At 44.5% G+C, this 22,439-nt stretch overlaps 1 protein-coding gene across 5 annotated transcripts in view; it reads left to right on the top strand.

Moving 5' to 3' along the window:
* si:dkey-237h12.3 (teneurin-3) overlaps window positions 1-22,439 on the top strand; it is a 224,460-nt gene that overhangs the window by 94,106 nt on the left and 107,915 nt on the right. Inside the window, exon 1 of one of the 5 annotated variants that reach the window (XM_061250971.1) lies at window positions 854-1,075. The exons of the other annotated variants lie outside the window; for them this stretch is intronic. The gene's annotated coding sequence lies outside the window, so the exon portion shown is untranslated. Of the gene's footprint in view, window positions 1-853; window positions 1,076-22,439 lie in introns of those variants that run through there. 5 annotated transcript variants of the gene reach the window in all.

The following is a 22,439-nucleotide window of genomic DNA, read 5'->3' as shown; positions in this document are numbered from 1 at the left end:
CTTCTGTAGGAGTCACTTCATGCATAATAGGTTTCACAGTTCTTCGTTTTGATCTTTGAGATGCATGGAGAATACTTCTGCTGCTTTGTCCAAATAATATTAAGTAAGAATTAGGCTGGTGAGGGATTGATTAGGTCTAACCTAAGTCTGGACTCACTGTGATGTAAAATCCACTGCAAGCCCGAAATGAACTGCTGCCATGACACGCTTTGTTACCCCAGAGCAGCAGCTGCTACTGCAGCCTTCCGCAAACCGGGAGAGAGTGGAGGCATGTTATGAGGACAAACACAAGACTCCGAGCGGTTAAAAGAGGGAGGTCCAACCCCCAATCCCCCCCCCCCCAACACTCCTACCCCCCCTCCCATACATCTCCTCCTCCCTCCCTCCCTCCCTCTCCTGCACTCCCTCCCCTGCTGGGTGTAAACAGACAAAGCTCAGCCTATCACGCGTGATCGCTGCTCAGCGCTGCACGAGGACCAGACTCCGTAACGCGATACATGATAGAGTGCTTAAACTCGCCCGCGTCGGATCTGCCATTTCGCATCGAGAGAGAGAGAGAGATAGAGAGAGACTGACAGAGAGAGAGAGACAGAGAGACTGAGGAATAGATAGAGAGAGAGACAGAGAGAGAGACTGAGGAACAGATAGAGAGAGAGACAGAGAGAGCGAGAGTGTGAGAGAGAGAGAGCAAGAGCGAGCGAGAGAGAGAGCAATAGAGAGAGAAAGAGAGAGACAGAGCGAGCGAGAGTGAGAGAGAGCGAGAGCAAGAGCGAGCGAGAGAGAGAGAGCAATTGAGAGAGAACGCAGAACCATCGGAGAGCAGAGAAAGGTGCGCTAGCAGAATGATTTGCGTTTGACTTTCCAGTCCAGCCGGGATACGCTAACTCTTTTGGCAGTGGGCGAAGTGGGCTGAGAAAGTGTGAGCCTTTTTCCTGCAGTGTGCTTGTGAGTGTGGAATGGGAGGAGAAGGAGGCACCTAAAGCCTTCTTGACCAACACGGCAGCCTCATCACCCTCCGAGCAGGAACGCTGGTCCCGCTTAACCCTTTGGGGAACAACTGCTGGATTATCCCAAGGTAACGGCTCAACTTTCACTCGCTAATTACATCCTGACAAAACAGCCCACTGTTTTTATACGCTCAGTTTGTGTTAAGGAAATAGCACTTTTTATCCCCTAAATGTTTGGATAGTGTTCTGCCAAAAAAAAAAAAATTCACAGAAAGGTGCAGTTCGGAATTGATGATAATGTTAGGTTGGAATTGCATTGGCATGCGTTTCATTTGGAGGAAGAATAAATATCTGGGTAGACAGTATTATGTTGCTGAGGATCTGAGCTATAGCTGTTTCGAGTAGTGCACTGCTGTTTTTGGGTTTGAATGTGGTCAGAATTTAAAGTCGCAATATCGGTAAGCCAGTGCATATTAAAGCCAATGCTATATCATTTGTCAAGGCCTTGGTGGTACTTGTATATTTCGTTCCCTTTCAATTTACTCTCATAGATGACGTGGGTGCCCAGTTAATTGAGGCGTGTAGCCAGTCACTTGTAATTTATTTGTTTTTTAAATGTGCTCAAAAATGCCATTTATCAACCATATGTTCTTTTTTTCAGTTCCATGTTTTTCAAGTCCACAGCTAGTAATTGTAGACAGTTTCCTGACACATGTAAAGCCTTTTTTTTTTTAATAGGTGTTTGAAAGTCATTTCTTCCAGACAAGAAATACTTACAGTGTTAGTAATTGGAAACAGATTGAAGCCTGGGATTCTCCTGGATCAGGTTACGCTTGCAAATGAACCTTTGTTTCAGAGGACTGGTAAAGCATAGGCTATTATTATTATTATTAACTCTAACTATAACTTCATTTGACTGTTGTGTTCTGGAAGCATTATTTTTCTTATTGTGTTAAATGTCGAAGTATGAAGCACTGAGAAATTTGCTGTGATCACATAGCACATGCAATCATACAGGCAGACAACCATAGACCACATGCATGCGAGGATACACTCATGCACATACATGCAGCACGTTAACATACATAATATTGATATGTATACATACAGCGGATGGATATTTTCCCTAAATATCTGGAGTTATCTTGAAGAAAGAAAAGCTATTAAGATGCAGTCCATGTTTGCAGAATGCGTGCAATTATTCTGAGATCAGAAGGTACTGCACGGTTTGCTTGCCTCAGATTGTGTAGTTTCAGCTGTTTGACGTGGGGTTGTGGGAGAAAAGGGCGATTCAGCTGTGATTCAGATTCTGTGACCCTCAGTGTGTCCAGATTAGCGCTGCATCCATCTTTGAGGATAGTCTGTGAGGATAGTCACGGCACAGTCTCAGCTATGGTTATTAGTGCACCTTGTGAAGTGTGAAAACTGTGTGAATCAGAGCACTAAACTGAGCTAAGGTGAAATGATAGTTTGGCTACAGTGTTACTAATACAGTCGGAGAGTGTGAGTGCGGTGGGGCTGTATTATCTATAAATGGCAAAATATTGCCTAGCAACCGAACTGTCTAATTTGTGATCTGCCAAGGTGGAATATAAGGAGTTATCATCCTGAAGAAATCCGTGCGGGGGGGTGGGGGGGGAGGCATCGGGGGTAGGCTGACGCAGATGACTCAGTTAACAAAGTTCCTGTCTGTACATGAAGAAGGCCTCTATACGCCAACATTTCAAATGCTATGGGATTAAGTATTTTAATCACAGAATAAATACACAGTATTCATGTATGGATTTGCACATATTTAACGCTGATACAATTTAAAAGAGATACTAATTATCATTGTTTGAGTATGGCAGTTTTGATGAAAGCCACAAGGTCAGGTTAAAATGATAGTGATCTTAAATAGGAATTATAAGGAACTAAGCTGATGGGAGATGTTATATCACGCAAATATAGATTTCCATTGTTTGAGTATTCCAGTCTCTGCATACTCAAACAATAGATGTTAAAATTAAAGTGATCTAAAATAGGACTGGCTTTGCTGCCACAAATAGCTCAGGCTGCCACACTTGGTGCCTTGCCGATCTGATGGCATTTGAAGTTAATGATGTAAAGCGTTTTGATGTAAATCAGCCGAGAATGACGACGAACGAGGGAGCCTTGAAGTTTGGGTGATCTACGTGTTTTACGGAGCAGAGCTTTTTACTTCCCCCGATAAAAGTTTCTGTCTGTCTGTTCCTCCACATCTCCTTCACATTATATTTTACTGTTGGAAAAAAAATCAATTGTCCCTTACAGCATAAAGCCAAAAGATGACTGACAGATTTAGCATCACAGATAGCGCAGTCCATATTTTATTTCTGCGTTTTAGGTGCACTTTTAGCGTTTATTCTCTCCCGATATGGGCCCTTACTCAGGGTACTTTGCATTCGGTTTCAGATAATGCAGCTCAGCTGGTAGGAGTGAAGCATCATGGGTCTGTGATGCCCTTGAGAGAGGCTGAAAGGAAGCCTTTAAACGACGGGTTCTTGAATATTCTTCTTTATTACCCTGGCATCAGGCCAGATCACTACAGATTGTACTATTCACTGTAGTGTGAATGGAGACGCTCGCAGAGATCTTAAAATAAATTAAAGCATGCGTACAACGGCTTGCAAATACCAGCCATCGTTGCGGTTCGTCAGTGTGATTGTGTGTGTGGCAGACATATGCGTGTGTATGTGTATGTGGTTTTAATGACATTGTCGTTATGATCAGGGTTTTAAGAGAATGTCTAGGTAGTCAAATCACAGCATAGCAGTACAAGAAACAATTCAATGAATAGGCGACCATTTCCTGTTAGTTTGGCTATTTTATCACTCATGAGTTTCTCATGAGTTTTTATCACAATCTGTTTTCTGCTACAGAGTACATTCACTGCTGTCACAATGACTCAAGACGTATGAGGAGACAGAGATACTGGACAGTGACACTTTTGGAAGTATTAGTTTACAAATAAATATTGGGTCACCTTCTTTAAAATATGTTATTGAACAGATTTTCCCGTGACACGTATACCCAATTATACAGCAATTTAATTGTATTATTTTATCATTATTCTGTGTAGTACTGGGAATACAACTTTGGCTAGGCTGATTTGCATACAGTATATTGTATTTAGCATGCACTTAATCTCAATTACATAACCTGTTATTGGTCTGTATTTTCTTCTGTTGAATGCTTATATTCTTCCTTTCTTCTGCGGTAGTTAATTTATTATTATTTATTTATTTACTTACTTATTTAATGATTTATTTGTCTTGTGTTCGCGTCTTCATCCACATAATGCACTCCTCTGTGTTTGTCTTGTGGGCGAGGGTTCATTATCAGCTGCGTTGGTGTTTACCTCGAGTGACCGTGCGTGATTGTATTTACCGGGCGTGGCCAGGGGGACGGAGTGTGTGCTTTAATATACGGCGCCGAGGTTACATCATTATCCAGGGAGACAGTGACGGATTGATGCTGCTCCGCGAGGCGCTGCTTGTTAAGGCACAGAATAACAGGCATGCAGGAGATGGCAGCCAAAGTTAAAAGGACAGATTGATCAAGCGGAAATGCAAAGGCTTGTTTTAGGGGGTCGTGTGGTGGCAAACTAGGCACGCTTAGAGGCTACGGGGCCTTTGTGCCACAGTGTAAACGCTGCGCGCTTGTCATCGTTTGTGGGCCGCTGTTTCCCCTTTCCCGGGCCTGTGATTTATTGCGAAAGCGTTACATAAGGTGCTCTTTGGCGCACTCGTTCGTTCGTTCGTTCGTTCGTTCGTTCGTTGGTTGGCTCTCCTCTAGAGCTGCAGGGGGACTGACCGCACGAAGACGGGTGCAATTTGTTTTGTTTTATTTTTCTTGAAAACTGCTCAAATAATTTGCCAAGTAATAGCTGCAATATCCTTTTCCATCCTGTTAACATCGGATGTGTAATCAGATTACACTGTAACCCTATTATATCAGTATTTCCTGGAATGCACACAGACAGGGGGCTTTCATATTAGTTTAACACAAGTTATTCAACTTTTTCAGTTATTAAACAACTGAATCGCTCGGTTGAGAAGCGCTGGCGTGTATCAGAACATTCTTTCAAACAGCTCTCTCTGAATTCCCCCAGTTCTGTTTCCCAGGGAGCGCAGTGACAGGGGAACGAGAGAGGACCCAGAAACGAGACTTCACATGCCCTGCGAGCAGTCGTCAACCGACTTCTGAACGACCGGTGGCGACGCTAAATTATTCATGCCATTGAGAGCAGTATCACTTTAATCCGGAGAAAAATCATCATAAGGGATCGTTTTAAACATTAAAAGGCGTAATTATTCCTGGCTCTGATATTCCGTTTGGAATGCTTAAATGGGAACCGAGCCGCAAGTCGGGGTGTGGAAAATGTGTGGGGAACCCTCGTGGTGAACAGGGACACAAGGACGTTAACAACTTTAGCCCAGAGAAGAGTGGTGGTCTGAGGCATGAAATCAATTGCGTAAAGGGCCTCGGCCTTGCCTTTAAAAACCGTGGATTGCAGAACGGAATCGATCCTACTTTTGGGCTATGATCAGCAATTAAAGGATCGGGCTACACTTATACTTACAAATCTGAATTTGACAAGACGCTTTGCCCTCTTCCCCTTACCTGCTTTGCTGAAAGCATGCTTGACAAGCATTTGAATGGCCGTCATTAGTAATTAAAGCGATAGTGTCTGCTGAGGGAGGTAACGGAGATGCCTCTTTGTTTTGGGTTGTTACAGCTCTGTCAGGTGGTGACCTGATGGCTGAGATTGAGTTACAGGAAGGAGCTTCATGCCGGATCAGACCGACAGCAATTGTGTGCACCACTGTTGTTGCATTTCTACTTTTGAGAAGGACATGCCATTAGTTACCTACAACATCCTGTGTGTGTGTGTGTACGTGCATGTGTGCGTGTGAGTATGTATGTGTTGGTGCGTGTGTGTGTACATGTGTGTGTGTGTGTGTGTGTGTGTGTGTGTGCGCGCTATGTACATACATGTGTGCGGTATGTGTGTATGGTATGTACATGTGGTATGTGTGTGGTATGTGCATGCATGCGTGTGTGTGTATGTGTACATGTGTGTGTACGTGTGTGTGTGATATGTGTGTGTGGTATGCACCTGTGGTATGTGCGTGTGGTATGTGCGTGTGTGTGTGTGTGTGTGTGTGTGTGTGTGTGTGTGTGTGCTTTACTGGCAGCTCCAGGTGTGATGCAGTTGAAGCACGGCTCTGATGAGCGCAATGCTGGGGTCAGCGTTAGTGTTTGTTCAGCCTGTCGGCCTGCATCGTTACGCTCTCTCTCTCAAACTCCCCGCAGTGGGAGCGTGCCCTTGGTGGAGGTGGAAAAAGCCATTTGGCTACTTTATGACAGCTCCCCTCTGCACTCTCTCCTATCACACAAAATGTCAGGGATTACTGATTACATATCCCCTGGCTTGCTGGCTCTCAATCACACCACCCCCTCCAATCGCAATTAATCAGCCGCTCTGGCCCCTCCAGTTGTCCTGTTTCCAAATGTCGCCTTGCATTTCTATTTTTCTTTTGTCGTTGTGTTTACTTCCTCCCCTTCATTTCAATAACATTTGTTTCTTTCTTTTTTTTTTAGTGATGGGAGCTATTGCTGCGTCAACAGTTACTCCTGTTCTATTCATTCATCATTTATTTATTGATGTGACAAAACAGAAACATCCGTTCTTGCATGGGCGCATGCTTCAACTGACAGGGAAATAGATTTTTCCCCGAATAGAAAGCAGTACTCCACTCAACCACACCCCTCTCCCATCCTTTAAAAGACTGCCATTGCATGAAAATGTTCTCAAAATGGACATTTTAAAGATGAGGTGCCTTTTTGAAACCCAAGGCACCTAATTTAAATTAGTTTCAAATTATGTTTGTCTTATTTGTTGATGTTTTAAACTCTAGAATGATCAAAACTAGTTTTTGCATTGCATTTTCTCCCATTGGAACAACATGTGGAAAAAAGGGCTTAAATGAGTCAGTGTTCCACAATAGCCCCGCTCCCCTCAGTCACTGTGGGTTGGATATATCATCATGGCCACACACTCAATGTCCCTTCCGCCATATTTAATTTGAATTCATCGGCAGCAAGCCTGGGCGCTGTGGCTGAAAGAGGGTTGTTTGATCCTCCAATAAAAGGCTGCTTAAACAAATATTTCTTCCCGGAATCATCCGTCCTGCTATTTCTCTGGGTTAACATGAAGGAACTGCTTTAAGAGGGAGAACATGCTTTTAATTAGGCCGCTTTTTAAACATTTCTTTTTCTGTTGCTGCCCAACACATAGCTGACGAGGTGCCAGTCACCATTATCGCAGCACGTTAGCGCTGACGCCTCTGAATATTTCTGGCCGACTTTCTTTCACACCAGGGGCTTAATCTGGACATTGTGTGTTGAAATGTGATGTGCTTATGTTATAATATTCACCGTGTTATCAAATCTGTTCCTTATTTTTTACGTTTTGCCGTCCATTTCATTCTCATCTTTCGAGTGGAAGTCAATTGATTTGATTACGTTGTGCCCTTCATTCGTCTGGTTTGATCTCCCTTGACAACACTGGCAGAGCGGATGTACTTGCGTAGCTCTGTGTGCCAAATGATTGCTTGAAATCTTTGTGCGGTTGATTGAGGTTGTAGATGCGGATTGACTGTGGAGCGTCGATTACGTAGATACAGAACTCAGCGAACTGGATGTCTGTCCCAAAGGAGGCGGAGCTAAGGCGTGTATTTGTCATCATTAAGGAGCTCGGGAAACAAAGCCAATGGTCTTGCAGTAACTAGCGGACTTGTGTTGGGAATGCTCATTCACAAAGACCGTTCCCCTCCCCGACCGTGTCATTTGAGACGGTTCGTCTTCACGCTGAGACTCATTTGTCATGTCCAGGGGAAGGATGAACTCACGGTCAGTCACGTCGGCTAAAACTTCTCTGATGAAGCACATTTCTGTATAGTGATCTGGAGAAATAACCCCAGGCTTGCATTGCAGATAACTGATGAGTTGTTTAGGAAGTGCTGTTCTTAGTACGTCTGTAAAGGAAAGTGGGCCAAATTCATGTGGAAGTCTGCTTTAGCTCATTTTAAAGGTCATTACTCTCCTCCAGATTTAACGTGGGCTATACGAACAGCAGAAATAAATGATATAAATTACATTACAGCAAACCCTGACATAGTTCTTTTGCATTTCATATTCCATACCTGGTGGTGGCAGGGTATTATTGCTTGTTTTAAGTAATTGCGGTTCACACTTGAATGTTGATGCTCGGGGTATGATTGGCAGTTCAAAGAGGAAACGTGTAAAAACGATTGCCGGAGACCAAAGCCTGAACCCACGTCTTTCTCTTTTTTCCCCCTGTTCTTCCCTTAATGTAAGAGGAGCTGCCTGTTCCAGTTGGTTGGTAAAAGATAAAAGGAATGTTCCAGAAGGCCTTGTGACAGTCCATTTAGAAGTGAACATATCAGTAACCACTGCCATGTGCTGGCTGGTGTGGAGCGGGCCAATAACACTTTGAATGCTACTGGGGAGATTTTGACAATCGCTCTGTTTTACTGGGTTATAAATGAAAAGGTGGATTTCATTTATATTTGCTTAGCGCTCGTATAGTCGATGGTTGTGTCAGTCATAAGTGAAGTGGCAATCTCAGCATGCCTCCTGTATTATTTTACGCTGATGGGCCATAAACTTTGGCACATCGCATGTGACAAACCAAATCAAAATCGCGCTGGCGTGTTTCACAGCGCATTTAGAGGCAGTTAGATCTTTACGCACGCAAACTGGAAATAACCATTCCCTCGGTTTCAGTTATAAACCTCCCTGTTTTCTGAGCACTTCAGTGCGACAATTCACGCAGCGCTGTGTCGCGTTGTTGTCACAGCTTATGATATGAAGTGTTTTTCCATTTAGCAAAGCTTGTGTAGCACTGGGATTTGGGGAGGAATCTGCGTTCCTCCCAGAACCTTTTTTTAATCTTGGTTTTCTATTTTCATAGGCATTACTTCCCTTTTTGGAAGGAAAACGTACATGGCGGTTTACAACATACTGCAACAGAAAGCAGCTGCCACAGAGAGCATTTTCAGCCTTTGAAATTAATACAGAATTGACCATTGTCAGCAAGGTTTACTTTACTCTGATTTTTGCATGGGTTTTAAGAGGAAACATGTTTCTGTGAGGAGTTGTTGAATGCTAGCTATTCAGAGTAGATTTCACCCACTTCCACATGCGCTCTGCGTTTTGTGAAAGATTTTAAAAATGCCCCGATAGGCAGTCCTGCGAGCTGCTGTTCTATTTACGTACAGTGTGACTGGAAGATTACTGCAAGCGGCGGTACGCATTCATTATTTATATTGCTGTGGTGAAAAAAGAGAGAGGCAGTGCCATAGATTCAGGAGCTGAGATTCCCCACGTCCACAGTTTAAAAATGAGAGAGAGAGAGACAGAGAGACAGAGATAGAGAGAGAGAGCCAGAAAGAGAGAGACAGAGAGATAGAAAGCCAGAGTGAGACAGACAGACAGAGAGAGAGAGAGAGAGAGAGAGAGAGAGAGAGAGAGAGAACGCCAGAGAGTGAGACAGAGCGAGACAGACCGAGAGAGAGAGATAGATAGAGAGACAGAGCGAGCAAGAGAGAGAGAGAGAGAGACAGACCGAGAGATAGAGAGAGAGAGCCAGAGAGAGAGTGAGATAGAGAGAGCCAGAGAGAGAGTGAGACAGAGAGGGAGATAGAGAGCCACAGAGAGAGTGAGACAGAGAGGGAGATAGAGAGAGCCACAGAGAGAGTGAGACAGAGTGAGACAGAGAGAGAAGAGGGGGGCAGAACCAACAGAAGCAGAGGAAGATGGGCCACCAGAACACTCCACTCGCTCTTTTGGCAGTCCGTGAAGTTATTCCCCTAGCTACTTCAAAAAGTTAGAGCCTTTTTTTTTCTGAGTGAAATCTTTGCTTATCCAGACAAAAGCCTGCGCTGGAAGCACAATAAAACGGTAGAAAGTTTAGATGAGTGTTGTGAAACATGCAGCTGTATACCTCCCTGCCTCGCCCCCATCTCTCTTTCGGGGGCGGTAGTGAGGATGGGCACGTAGCCGGGGTCCGGTCTGGTCCGAGCTGTCCGCCGACCCCCCTCGCTGGTGGGAGCGGGAGCACAAGGCAGCCCGCTGCAGTTTGGAGAGAGGGAGAGAAGGAGCGGGACGATAGAGGGAGTGGCTGGACACCACAGTGAGTGGGCGAGCGAGTGAGCGAGAAGCAACAAAAGCCTGATTTCAGCTTGTGGGCCTCCTGCTGTGAGGGCCCCAGGTAATGAGAGGGGGGCGGAGATTCGCTGGATCCGCTGTACGAGGGCGATGCGTTTCTGCATTCAGAGTGGGATTGGGTGGGTGGGATTACTCCCTTATTCAAAGACACTCCTGGACCCTTTGATGTTTTACCAAGTTCCTACACACTTTTTTTATTGATAATCTGTTGCCATGGCTTTTTTTGTTATCTGCGCTGGAGATGGTGGTGTTTTTTGGCCCATGTTGCGTCCGGTTGGAAATGATTCACGGATCTGATTGGGTGGATCACGTTGGGTTCAGAATTGAGCCATTAATCAAAAGAAACTGACTGTGAGCAGGGCACGTTTGTCCTGATCCCACATTTTGCTTTGGTTTTTCCATGTGGATTAAAATATTGTTTTGTTTGAAGTGGCCTTTTCTGCAATATTCTGATTAAGGTCTCCAGCAGTTCCTCCAAGGTCTTCTTTGAAACTGCTCATTAACTAATTTGTCCAAGTGGACACGTGCAGTGAGAGAAGGACATTTCTCAGGAAAACAGCGATGTTTTTAAAAAGCCATGTCCTTGGTTTTATTCTATCAAATTGCTGGAAAATAGATTCAGGATTGTGCTTTGTTACTAAAGGTTTGTGAGCCGCTTGGTGAACTCCTGAAATGTACCCATCTCCGGCTGATGTAGATTCCTTTTGACTGAACAAAGCGCTGTGAAAGAGAATGCTACATTTAAAGAAAAATCATCTTTCAGTGGCTCCGAGTCCCTCATGTTTGGTTACAGGAGAACCAGAAAGAAATTAATTACCGAATGCATTTATGGCACCTTATTTCATGCAACGCTGGTTTTGACTGCAAATTATTTGTAGGAAATAACTCAAACTAGACAATTTTGCCTACACTGTATTAGAATTGTCATGAGAAGGGATATTGTCATGTCTAGTGTGACAGAAGGTAGGTAACAGGGGATATTTTTTTTAAATGTAAGCTTTATTTATATAGGGTAGGTTGAGGGAGCAGACATGGTCTTTTACAGCGAAGCCGTATTAACCCCCCCAGCAGCCTAACCTGCATGTCTTTGGAGGGTGGTGCTCACGTGAGCCCAGGGCTTGTAACGTTCTCCCTTATTCGATCTGACAGCGTCTGAGGCAGAAGGGCAAGCCGTGCGCTCAGGCCGGCCGCTGGGCCAGTGTGTGCTACGACTGGTTGGCCTTTACCTCTGGCATCTCTGCGTGCGTCATAGCGGTTACTGCAACGTCTTCTTCTGTGGTTCGGAAGAATGGGGCATTCTGGGATAGGGCTGCACCTCAGTGACACCAAGCTTCCTCTGCATTCTGCACATTAGCCTGAAAATGAAATCCAGAAACTCACGATTCATTTCAGACCCGTTCTGAAAATAGTGTTTATTTTATTAGAGTCATTTTGTTTTGTGAAATCTGAGGTCAATATATGAAAATTTATTTTTATTTTTGTATTTATTTATTTTAACATTCTGTCTGCCTACTGACCAAACACTAAAGTTTGAAGTGTTATCCATTTCAAGCCTTTACTTCAAGCCTGGAAAGAGTCTGTCCTTATCTTTCTATTAAAATGCAAATACATTTAAATGATCTTCCTACACTTCACATTTTTTTTTAATTTAGCACGCTTCAGGAAACACATTGAAGGTGAATGTTCTGGGAAGTAACTCGCACACCCACACACATACGAACACACAGATCCGCTCCGTATGCAATATGAAACGCAAGTGCCAATGTCAGATTTCTTCTTTTTTTTTTTGTGCTCACGGGTGACCTAATTTTCTAGCTGGAAAAGGCCAGTCTATAGTACAACAACATGCAATTGGCAACAAATAGAACATCTGACAGTGTTGGGCGCTAGAGCTGTCCGTTGTGTATTTGTGCATTTGTGTACTTTCTTTTTTTTTTTGCTTGGCTGTGTAGGGTATTCTCAATCAATGGCCAATGGTCTTTTCTGTTAAGGAACTGGCCTCGAAAGGGTCAGCTTAATTGAGGGGAGTGTGTTTGTGTCTTTCACTGCCAGAAAACTGTGACCGGACCGTACCATCCAATGTGATCTATTAAATGTCACATCCCTTGGGGCGCTTCCAACCTTCAGCTGCCCCAAAGGCATGTTCTGAGTGTGGGTCACCACTGGGGCATTCATACAGAAGAAAGAGTGGTGTGTGTGTGTGTGTGTGTGTGTCTGTGTGAGTCTGTGTGAGTCTGTGTGAGTCTGTGTGAGTCTGTGTGAGTCTGTGTGAGTCTGCGTGAGTGTGTGCGAGTGTGTGGGCGAGTGTGTGTGCGAGTGTGTGTGCGTGTGTGTGTGCGTGTGTGTGTGAGTGTGAGTGTGTATGTGTGTGTGCGTGTGTCTGTGCATGTGCTTATGTGTGTTTCTTATTTTTCGTTTATGTTTGTCTATCAGGTGGTATACTTTACGTGCTTTAATTTTCTTTTATTTGAATTTATTGGCTTCAACACTGCTGACAGGCATAAACATTTTTTATTATCTTTTGATCTTTTCATTTTATTTACGGCATCATTACTGTACACACATTTTAGTGCTAACACATTGGCAGTAATTGGACTTTGCGCGGACATGAATACGAGGTGGAAGGTCTGTGTTTTTCAAAAAGCAAGCACGACAAAGACCCTGGAATACCATAGGAGGCTGAACCTCCTGCTGTCACCATCGCCTTATGTAATTAGCAGTTGATATCATCTCGCTCTTGACGCAAGCTATCTGGGGATATTATTAGCATGAAAGGGGAGAGTCGTGTGTAAAGGACTGTTGGCCGATCTGTTTGGCAAATAAACGCACCTTATCTATTGATGTCATTCCGTTCTGAGTACGGAGTTGGAGCGTCTGTGATGTCAGTAGGGAATCGTAAGGCAAAGTTCAGGCTCTCTTATACCCGTAGCACCGTATCAACGAGGATTCTGAAGGCCATCTTTGTTATGTTTGACATGGCAGTCATTGCCTCCGTCTTCCCGGTGTGTGCCGTGAATAACACTGCAAGGTGACACGGCAGCCGGGACCCTCAAGGGAGCTTCAGCACGACGAGGCAGCGTTGCTTACAGTACACTGGCGATGGTGCCGGCTTTGGAGAAGGAACTTGCACCTGTTCACTGACTCCACCAATTACCTGCAAAGAATGGCAGCGAACGGAGAGCTAGGACCTCTTGCAAATTTCCAAATTCGCTAATGGAAGATGGCTTGGCCACATTGGCTATTTCAGGTGGGCTTTGAAAGGATCTGGTTTTTATGGCTGAATTGTGCTCTGGAATGAAGAGGCTGGCATGTGTCCATTTTTATCAGTGACTGTTGTTACTGACACACGACCTTATCTCCAACTGCACTTTATTTTCCTCCATTTTAATTGAATTGGGCTTTCAGCACGTCACAGCAGACAGAGCGTCCAGAAAACACAGTTATAAAAGCGTTATCAACTCTTCGCCGTTCACTGAAACCTGTGCTTTCATTTACATTTCATTGCTTACTGAGAGTTTAATTTTATATTTTTATATTGAAGAAACTTGGATTTGTAGCATACAGTGCCATGTGCTTTAAATTATGGAACGCGTATGAATGCAGCCTGCATTTCTACACTGTAGCTGCGGGCAATATCTTGGTTTTCCTTACATTTTCTTAGTCCCCGGCAGGGCTATAAATCATTTATTCTTTCATAACTGTTCCACAGGTGACCCCCCTCTCTGAGATGTCTTTATTAATATTCAGCAGAGCAATGAGTCCCTCTTAACGCACCGCCCTTAATTATGTGAAGTCTGTCAGAAGGAAGGGTTTAGCCAAGCTTTGCTCTCCTGCCCTAGCCTTTCAGGGGGTCTCATTAGCGCCGACCAGTTACAGACACGTCTCACGGCAGGCCCCTATCGCTATTGGTGGCTTGACCCATTTTCCCATGACCACCTCCTTCAGTTACAGGAAGCGCCTTGTTTTTAATGGGAAGTGGGCCATCTTGTTTACCTTGCCGCGTGGTGTCAGCTGCAAAATGGATTCCTATTAGTACACTGTATTAATCACGTATCAGGTAGAGGAAGAAGTAGGTGTCACTGGGCCCTTCCCACCTTCGTGACCTTTTCGAGCTTTTCCGCCACCGGCTTTTTCCGCATCCTGCCGCGGATCTCCCGCGGCCACGCCGGCGGAGCCACGGGCTCCCAGGAAACGCCGGGATCTGACAGGAAACGCATCACAAAGGAAGTGCGTGGCTTTTCATCTCGGGGATCGACAAGGCTCCTCTGCGTGGTGACTGTTGCGGCACATCCCACTGAGGGGTTGCTTTAGAGCGTGTTTGATCAGTATGCCAGTTCACAGTTCAGAGGATTTATCTCCCCCAAATGTTACGTGTCCCCGTTTTCTCACAAGCAGAATATATGTAGGAGATATACTCTTCATGTATATAAATATATAGAGTTCAATGCAAAATTATTGGGACGGTGACACGGTTTTTGTTGTTTTGGCTCTGTGCTCTGGCACATTGGGTTTGAAGTGAAACCACAAAACCATGAAAAGGAGGTTAAAGTGCAAACTGTCGGCTTTCATTTGAGCGTATTTCCTTCCATATCGGGTCATCCGTGTATGAATTACAGCCCGTTTATATACACAGCCAGCAAGGATTTAGAGGCTTTAGAGGTTGAAATATTGGGCTGGAATGTTGGAATATTGAAATATTGGTCTGTACTATACCCTGACTGCCAGTTGGTGAGAATATACTTTCTGGAGCGTTTCCCCCCCCTCACATCACTAATAATATATTCACTATTGATCTGCCATCTTCATGACACTTGGGAAAGGCTGTCATTAGTGGAGAGCTTGGCAGGGCATTGGCCCAGATGAGTGTGTGCCCCTGACGATGACAGGCAAGGCAGTGTGATGTGTGAGCCTGTCAGCTTAACAGTGTAAGTTAGTGTAAGGGAAAAATACACACTCGCATATACTGGTGCTCATACAGACACACACACACGCACATACACGGACACTCACGCAAACAGAAATGCACACCCACACACACTCACATATCGGACATACGCACACTCACACACACAAACACACACATGCGCATACACATCTATGTTACACACATAATACCACACTATTGTAAGTAAAATGTCCACTCTTTGGCTTATTGTGGACATGGATAATAGCATTTGGTTGTTATAGTGCAGAGAGCTGATGTCAGTCACACAATTTGCATCACAACTGAACTATTACATTGATAATGTGCCTTGAAATTATTTTTCTTGTTCCTGTCCAGTCTGCGCCGTTCTGTTTTTTCTCTGTGTGTCGACCTGAGGCGGGATAGAGGCTGAAAGAGAATTCCTGATGCCTGTGTGGTCTCGGCGAAGGCGGCTTTCCAAACATATGCCCCTGAACGCCGCGGAAGCCAGTGCGATTCAGCGCTCACTCGCTCCCTGCCCCCTGAATCTGCAAAGTTTGAGAACACATAAAAGCTATTTGTTCCAGTGCGGCGTAACTAGGAAATCGGTAACTGAGACAAAAATGTCTAATTTCCAGGGTCCCTTGAATGAGGACGAGAACAGAGGGGCGTTTGTCTGGGCCCCTGCCGGCCCCTCCCTGCCAGGGAATTTAAAGCGAGAGATCCACTCCAGGTGTGGGTTGCATCGATTCCCACAGCCAGTAAATCTATCTGCTCCAAAGAGCGCTCAGGAAAAGAGGCACTAATGTTGTGCGGATGCCGGACTCGAGCCGCTGGGGAAGAGGAGAAAGGCGGACAGCCTGGAACTTAAGCGCCGTGCGTAGCGTGTCATTAAACTGCCGAACGGTCTCGTATGAAGGTCACTGGAGTGGAAGACACTGAACACACTTATTTTTATTTATTTTTTTGCAGCAAGGCTATTTATTTATTTAGCCTTTTTACTTTTTTTTTTGCATTGTTGTAACCGGAGGCGAGCCGCCCGTTGAAGACGGGGAGAGAAAATGGAGCTCTGGGGGGGGGTGTGATGAGGGGGCTGATAACAGCGGAGGACTGCAGGGAACTGCGCGCTCCAGCATGGGGGAGACATCTCAGTGCGCAGCTGTAACAACGCACAACAATGCAAAAAACACACCTTTCATTCAAATCCGTCCCCGGAAAACTCCAACCGAGCGGCACCACAACAACAACAACCCGGGAGAATATAGGTTTAAAGAAATTCAAACAATTTCAAGCCATACTGTGATGGCTTCGTGCATTCGCACTTTCAGAAAAAAAGACACGTTGTTACCTATTTCTAAAGCACGGGGCTCTCTATGAAACGGAATAATTTCACCATTAAAATTATGTGTGTGTAAGGTCCTAATCTGGGATAGCATATTCAGCAGAGTGAGTCTCGCAGCTTGGGGCCGGGCTGGCTGTGCATTGCTGAGGCTGAATGCAAGCGAGGCCGGACCCGGCCTACCACACGCTGATAGGGCGAGCTAAGCCTGATTTATATCTCTGGAGAGAGTAAATAACTTCAACACCATGACTGCAGCTCACAGCCTCACAACATTATGAAGGATTGTGATTCATATCGCCGTGGTGACTGACTAAGCTCACCCAGGCTACATTTGTCAAACATCGACTGTTGCTTGGTTGCTAAGGATACCCATGAAAAAAAAAAAAAGGACAGATTTTCAAAAAAAACACGCGAAAGCATAAATAGCCCGAGAGAATCACAGTGGTTTCTCTGCGTTTTGGGAGAAGTGTGAGGATCTTTTCTCTCTCTCTTTCTCTCTGATGGTATTGCTGTGAATTTTCACAGCTGATGGCTCGTAGCTGTTTTATTTTTATTTTTTTCTTCCTGTGGCGTTGCTGTTTTTGTTTTGTTTCATGAGGTCAACGCGCGAAAGCTGACTGAAAGTAGAATGCAATCAGGCCCAAAATGAAACCTGGTGCCTGTCGGGGCCCAACCAATGTCTACCGTCTGCTTTCTGCGTGTAAGGCCTCATTTATCGCCGTCCGCAGTCGTGACTGCCGCTCGCCGAACGGTGACGTAATGCGGCACGTGCCGAAGGTTTAAGCGCTGCTCGTTGACACAAATATGTCACCCGTCCTCCCCGCTAAGACTAACGTCCCGAAACGGCCCACAAACCTCAGCCTCGCTTTCTTGGGGGCCCCCACCGAGGGCCCACATTCTTCTCTCGTTCTGTACCCCCGAACGCCGCTTGTTTTCCTGCTGGGACCCGTGGCGTTTTTTCTCGGCAGCGAGACGAGCGGTGATTAATGTACTCCCGGCTCTGCGACGCGGCGTCTTTCCGCGCCTCCTCGCCACGCCAGAGTGCCTCTCTGATTGGTCTCCTCACGAGCCGCCGCGGCCGGGAGATTGATGGCAGGCCTCTCTCTGCCGGGGCGCACGGCGTCAAGCCTCGGCCTACGCCAAGGCCTTCCCGATTCAGCCGCTGCCAAACAGAAGCTGATTACAGCCCCGGAGCCCTTACACGGATTCCCGCACTTTGTGGCTCGCGCGTAATGCTTGTTAGTGTTTCAAAGACTCATTTCAGAAAGATTAATTTAGCAGAGACGGCGACGAACAAAAGATATTTCAAACCTCTAGCTAGCGAGGGCATTGTGCTTCCATTCTAGTATTTTGTAGGCTACCATGGACGCTTATATAATGTCATCATATATGTATGGTACATAGAGTATTCATTGGATATAAATATGATTTGTTCTTTCTCTGACAGGTTCCCTTAGGAAGAACCTTTACGCGTCTATGTTCAGCCTCAATCTCAATGTAGAAATGACAAAATGATAAATTGCAGGTGATAGACTCAGTAGTGACGGAAATAGTATCTCATCATTACTTGTTTAATGTTCTGTGAGTGATAAAAAATGTATCCAATAGAAACCTATCACAAATAATTTATTAAAGAATACCTGTATCTTGCATTCCATGTAACGGTATATACTGGGATATGAGATATTGATTTTATGGTCTTCTGATGGAGAGAGAAAGGAAACTTTGGAAGATCAGTAACTCGACATTCAGCTGTAGGCTGGGAGCAAGCCAGTTACATTTACACTAGTATCCTTTAACACAAGTTGCCACAATTCGTCAAACAATTCGTCAAACTAACTGAATTTTCCAGACAATCAATCTGAAAGGGATAACCCTTTCAAACACTATAACACTATTGCCCTTTATAGTTTTTTCGGAATTGACATTAGGATAAATACATCAAGGGTAGTCCAATGGTGGAATTGTTTTTTTTTCAGCCATATGTCTTTAGCTCATGGTGCCCAATTTGTGAAGCTCGTTGAAGCCCAAAAGCTGGAGCATGGACAGTTCCAATAAGGCTAGGTTTCTCAGAGAACTGGGGCTTCATTTTCTTTTATCAGTCTGACAGGGTCTGTCTGAGTTTGTCAGCCAATCTTGAGTATATACCATTGATAAGGGCCAGTACATTCCTTTCAGAAATGTTCACTGCCCGTTGAGAGAGGATGCAGCGGTGTAATGGAGGGATGTATTTTCGGCCTTGCTGTATCGGGAAGATGGAGGAAATTCGCTCCCAACACAAGTTTTGCCGATGAGGAAAAGGCGGTGTGCATGTGAGAACAGGCAGTTTCTCCCTCCTGCTGCTCCCAAATGCCGAACAGGAACAGGAGACCGGGGAGTGTAAACGTCTTATAATAGCACATCTGTTAATTAAGGCTTATGAATTAAAGTAAACAAACAAAGCCCAATTAAGGTGAAGGACCTTCCGATTGACTCTCATTGAAAACTTGCTCAGAACCTCACTGCTGTTCTTAATTTGATAGAGTAATTACCCCCATCCCCCAACCCCCTACCACCCCCCACCCCCCCAGCCCACCCCCTTCGCATCGGAAGCATACTTTTTTTTGGTTTCTCAGTTCTAGAGAAAGTGCTAGAGAAAGAAAGAAAAAAAGTCTTAATTGATACCAAACCCAGCTGTGCTTGTTCTCTCTCTTTCTCTCGAGACGTCATAGTGAATCACTGGTTTCCATTTTAAAAGTCTCCTAACACTAAAGTATCATTACTTAATAATACAAGTGGCTCTTTTGCCATTTATGTAAATCTGGTATGTACATTTAGTGCTGCCTTACTTTTTAGAAACAACTCCTGAATTGTAAATGTAAATGGTTATGTACTGGTATGGGCAAAGTATGCATCGCTTGTTTGTTTAAAATATGGCCTAATTATAAATACACATTATTATTCTTATGTTACTAACAGGGTTTAATTGTTGGTAATAATTATTGTCAAAATTTTTAGTTACTGTTGTCTTCTTTGGTGAATGGAAGATTAGTTCAGTCTCTGTATGCATGCATGCACACACACACACACACACACACACACACACACACACACACACACACTGGGACTGATAATGTCAAGTGTTTAAATGCAATGTAAATGTGTTAAGGCGAGTGTAACATACTGAAAATGTTGACATGAATGGCCTGGATGGACAAGAAATATAAGAATGATGAAAGATGTGTTTAGCTTTTCCTTGGCAAATGTGAAATACATCTGTTTTGTGTGGCCCCTGTGGTCATAAGTAACAGCGTTTGGAAGCTTCACTGTCTTATGAGTCATGGATGACACGGTCACCTTGATTCAAATGTAATGCAATAATCAGGTTCTGTCTTTTATAACACGTCGCAAAATTTTATTATGAGTATAATAAATAGCATGTGCGGCTGCAATGTCAGATGGCTTTAAACCTGAAAAATCAGCTGATAAAATGAAAAAGAGATAATTGAATCATACTCTAAACCATGATATCATTGAAATTATGGCTATGGTGGTTTGGTATTCAGTAATCCAGAGCTGTTTCCATCAGATTCATTATACCATACGTACGTTAGCGTAATAGTTCAGAACTGCTCCAACATAATGATTCATTCATGATTATTTCAAACCATGAATTGCATCTGCAATGAGCTACGGTTGGTTGATTTTAAATATCTACCGCTCCTGTCGCTCGATTTGAAAAATGTTAATCTCCCTCACCTATCTGTTCATTCAATCTGAATCTCTTTGTCGAGTGGTATGTCCAATGTTGTACTTTTACCTGTCTCAATCACAAATTGCATATTTTTTCTGTCTTGCTGTTGGTATTTACTGTAGTATACCTCTGTTAGCTATTAAACCAGGGAAACTAAAATTTTAAAATGCTAGGAGCAAAATCCAAAATATTATACTAAAAAAATGCTGTCTGCTGGAGAAAAATAAATCCTTGATTCATTGTTTAATATAAATTTAACCACAGAAATATTCATGGGCATTTACATTTCTCCTCCAAATACAAAATGTAATTCCTCTTTAGCTGTTTATATATTTTCTGTAGGTGAATGCACAGGGCCAGTTAATATTTAGCTGTAAAGGCATTGCAGAGGCAAGTTATGGTTTGGGAGAAGATGATGGATTTCAGCCCACAATCCTGGAATGGTTCTGTGCTTCTCGTATACGCTATGGTTCATGTACTGGTGAGTGCGCCTAGTGGAAATAAGATACGGTCTTCCTAAGGAAAACTGACAGGTGAAAGTGTTTTTTTTTCTTAAAGCTCTCTCACAAACCCACGCGCATAGTTTTCCTTGGGGCAAGCCTCCCCCACAAGACAAGACGCAGTCCATTATGTGCTCAAACGAAGAACCCCATAGAAGCCTGATTCCTGTTGTATGTTCCCGTGTGCTTATGCGTTTCTGTACATGTGTCCGTGCGCGATTATTTAACTGAAGCGATGTGATGTGCGTGTCTCGCCCGGCTCCTTGTTTGATTCCTGCCGTGGGCCTTCGCTAAGAAGCTCCAGGTGTGCTGGACGGCTGCCTGAGGGGGGAACGGCATGTTGATGCCCCCCAGAAACATGCAGGCTCCAGGGGACAGTGCGCTGTCTTCCACTGATCTGAAATAGACGGGGATCTTCTGAAAAGCTCGGCTCTGCTGCATTCTGTCCGCAGGCTTCCGTTTCCAGGCACGCCGAGCAATACGGCCGGGAAGGAAAGAGCCGGAACATACGCCACTTCAGTCTCCTTTACTTCCAGGAATGCGGAGCGCTTCTTCATTCTGCGGCCTTGTAGAACCACTAAGATCATGCTGCAAAAAAAGTCTGTCTTTATGTTTTAGTTTTTGGAATGAGACTTGAAATCTTATTTGTTTCTCTCAAGTAGAAATTATTAGCTTGTGTTACGGTACTGTTTGTTTGACAACTGAAATTTCCCTATACCCCATTGTCAAATATGCCTCACCTTATTGGTAGAAGTTGTCTTGTTTGGCAAGAAAAACGTAATAGAAGTAAGATTTTGAGTCTAAATATGAGACTAAAGTAGTTCTTGAGATTGACTTATTTTTTGGTTTTTGCAGTGCCGGCGTTCTCCTCCTAATTATCTCCGTTCTCTGACAGATATTTCTAAAATTAATAGCCTTGGCATTTCCTCCACTGGAGTTGAATCATTAGTTTAAGATTGGGCTGTACAGCATACAGAAACATTTGGTGACATACAGACACAGAAACCTCTGCCGGATCTGTGTCCCTGCACCGGGGATTGTATCTGGCCCTTGGTATCACGGGGGTCCCTGCCGTCGGCTAGCCCAGGGCTCGATAGGGAGGATGCTCTTGTTTCTCCAGCGGTGTATTATTTCCCACAGGTGACTGCTCTCTTTTGAATGCAGGAGTTTGTCCCTAATGCTCGGTGACAGGCCCCTGCCTGCCAGGTCCGGCCTCAGACGGGTTGTTCCGGATATGTTAATGGAGCTGTGCTGTGTGGAGGCACCTGGGCCACCTCCTGAAAGTGCGCTATGGAGGAAAGGGCACTCACTCCCTCTCAGGTGTTAGCACGCAGACCCAACCTGCAAGCACTGCTGCATGTCAACCCTCATATTATTCTCCAGAGCTGTTTTAGGACCAGCAATTTTATGAAGGGGGAGAGAGCTCCACTCTGGTCAGCTTTGGGATGGGTGTGTTTGACTGCGCTGACACTGACACTAACACTGACCAGCCATTTTAGGAAGGGGGAGAGAGTGCTCCATTCTGGTCAGCTTTAGTGATGGGTGTGTTTAACTGTGCCGACACTGACCTGGACCCTGCCCGTGGTTGTACATTCACTGCCGCCTGTGTTCTCCATTATTTGACCGCTGTCATGTAAATGCGTTTCTGAAAAGGTCTGGGCGTTTTAGGAGTACCAAAAAGCAATCTTTCCATTTTGCGTAATTAAAACATGACCAAATTGGCATGATAATTGTACTC

This window comes from Conger conger, chromosome 8 (assembly GCF_963514075.1).
Source record: "Conger conger chromosome 8, fConCon1.1, whole genome shotgun sequence".
NCBI lineage: Eukaryota > Metazoa > Chordata > Actinopteri > Anguilliformes > Congridae > Conger > Conger conger.
The sequence above is the reverse complement of the archived record's forward strand: the minus strand, read 5'-3'. Positions and strand labels throughout refer to the sequence as shown.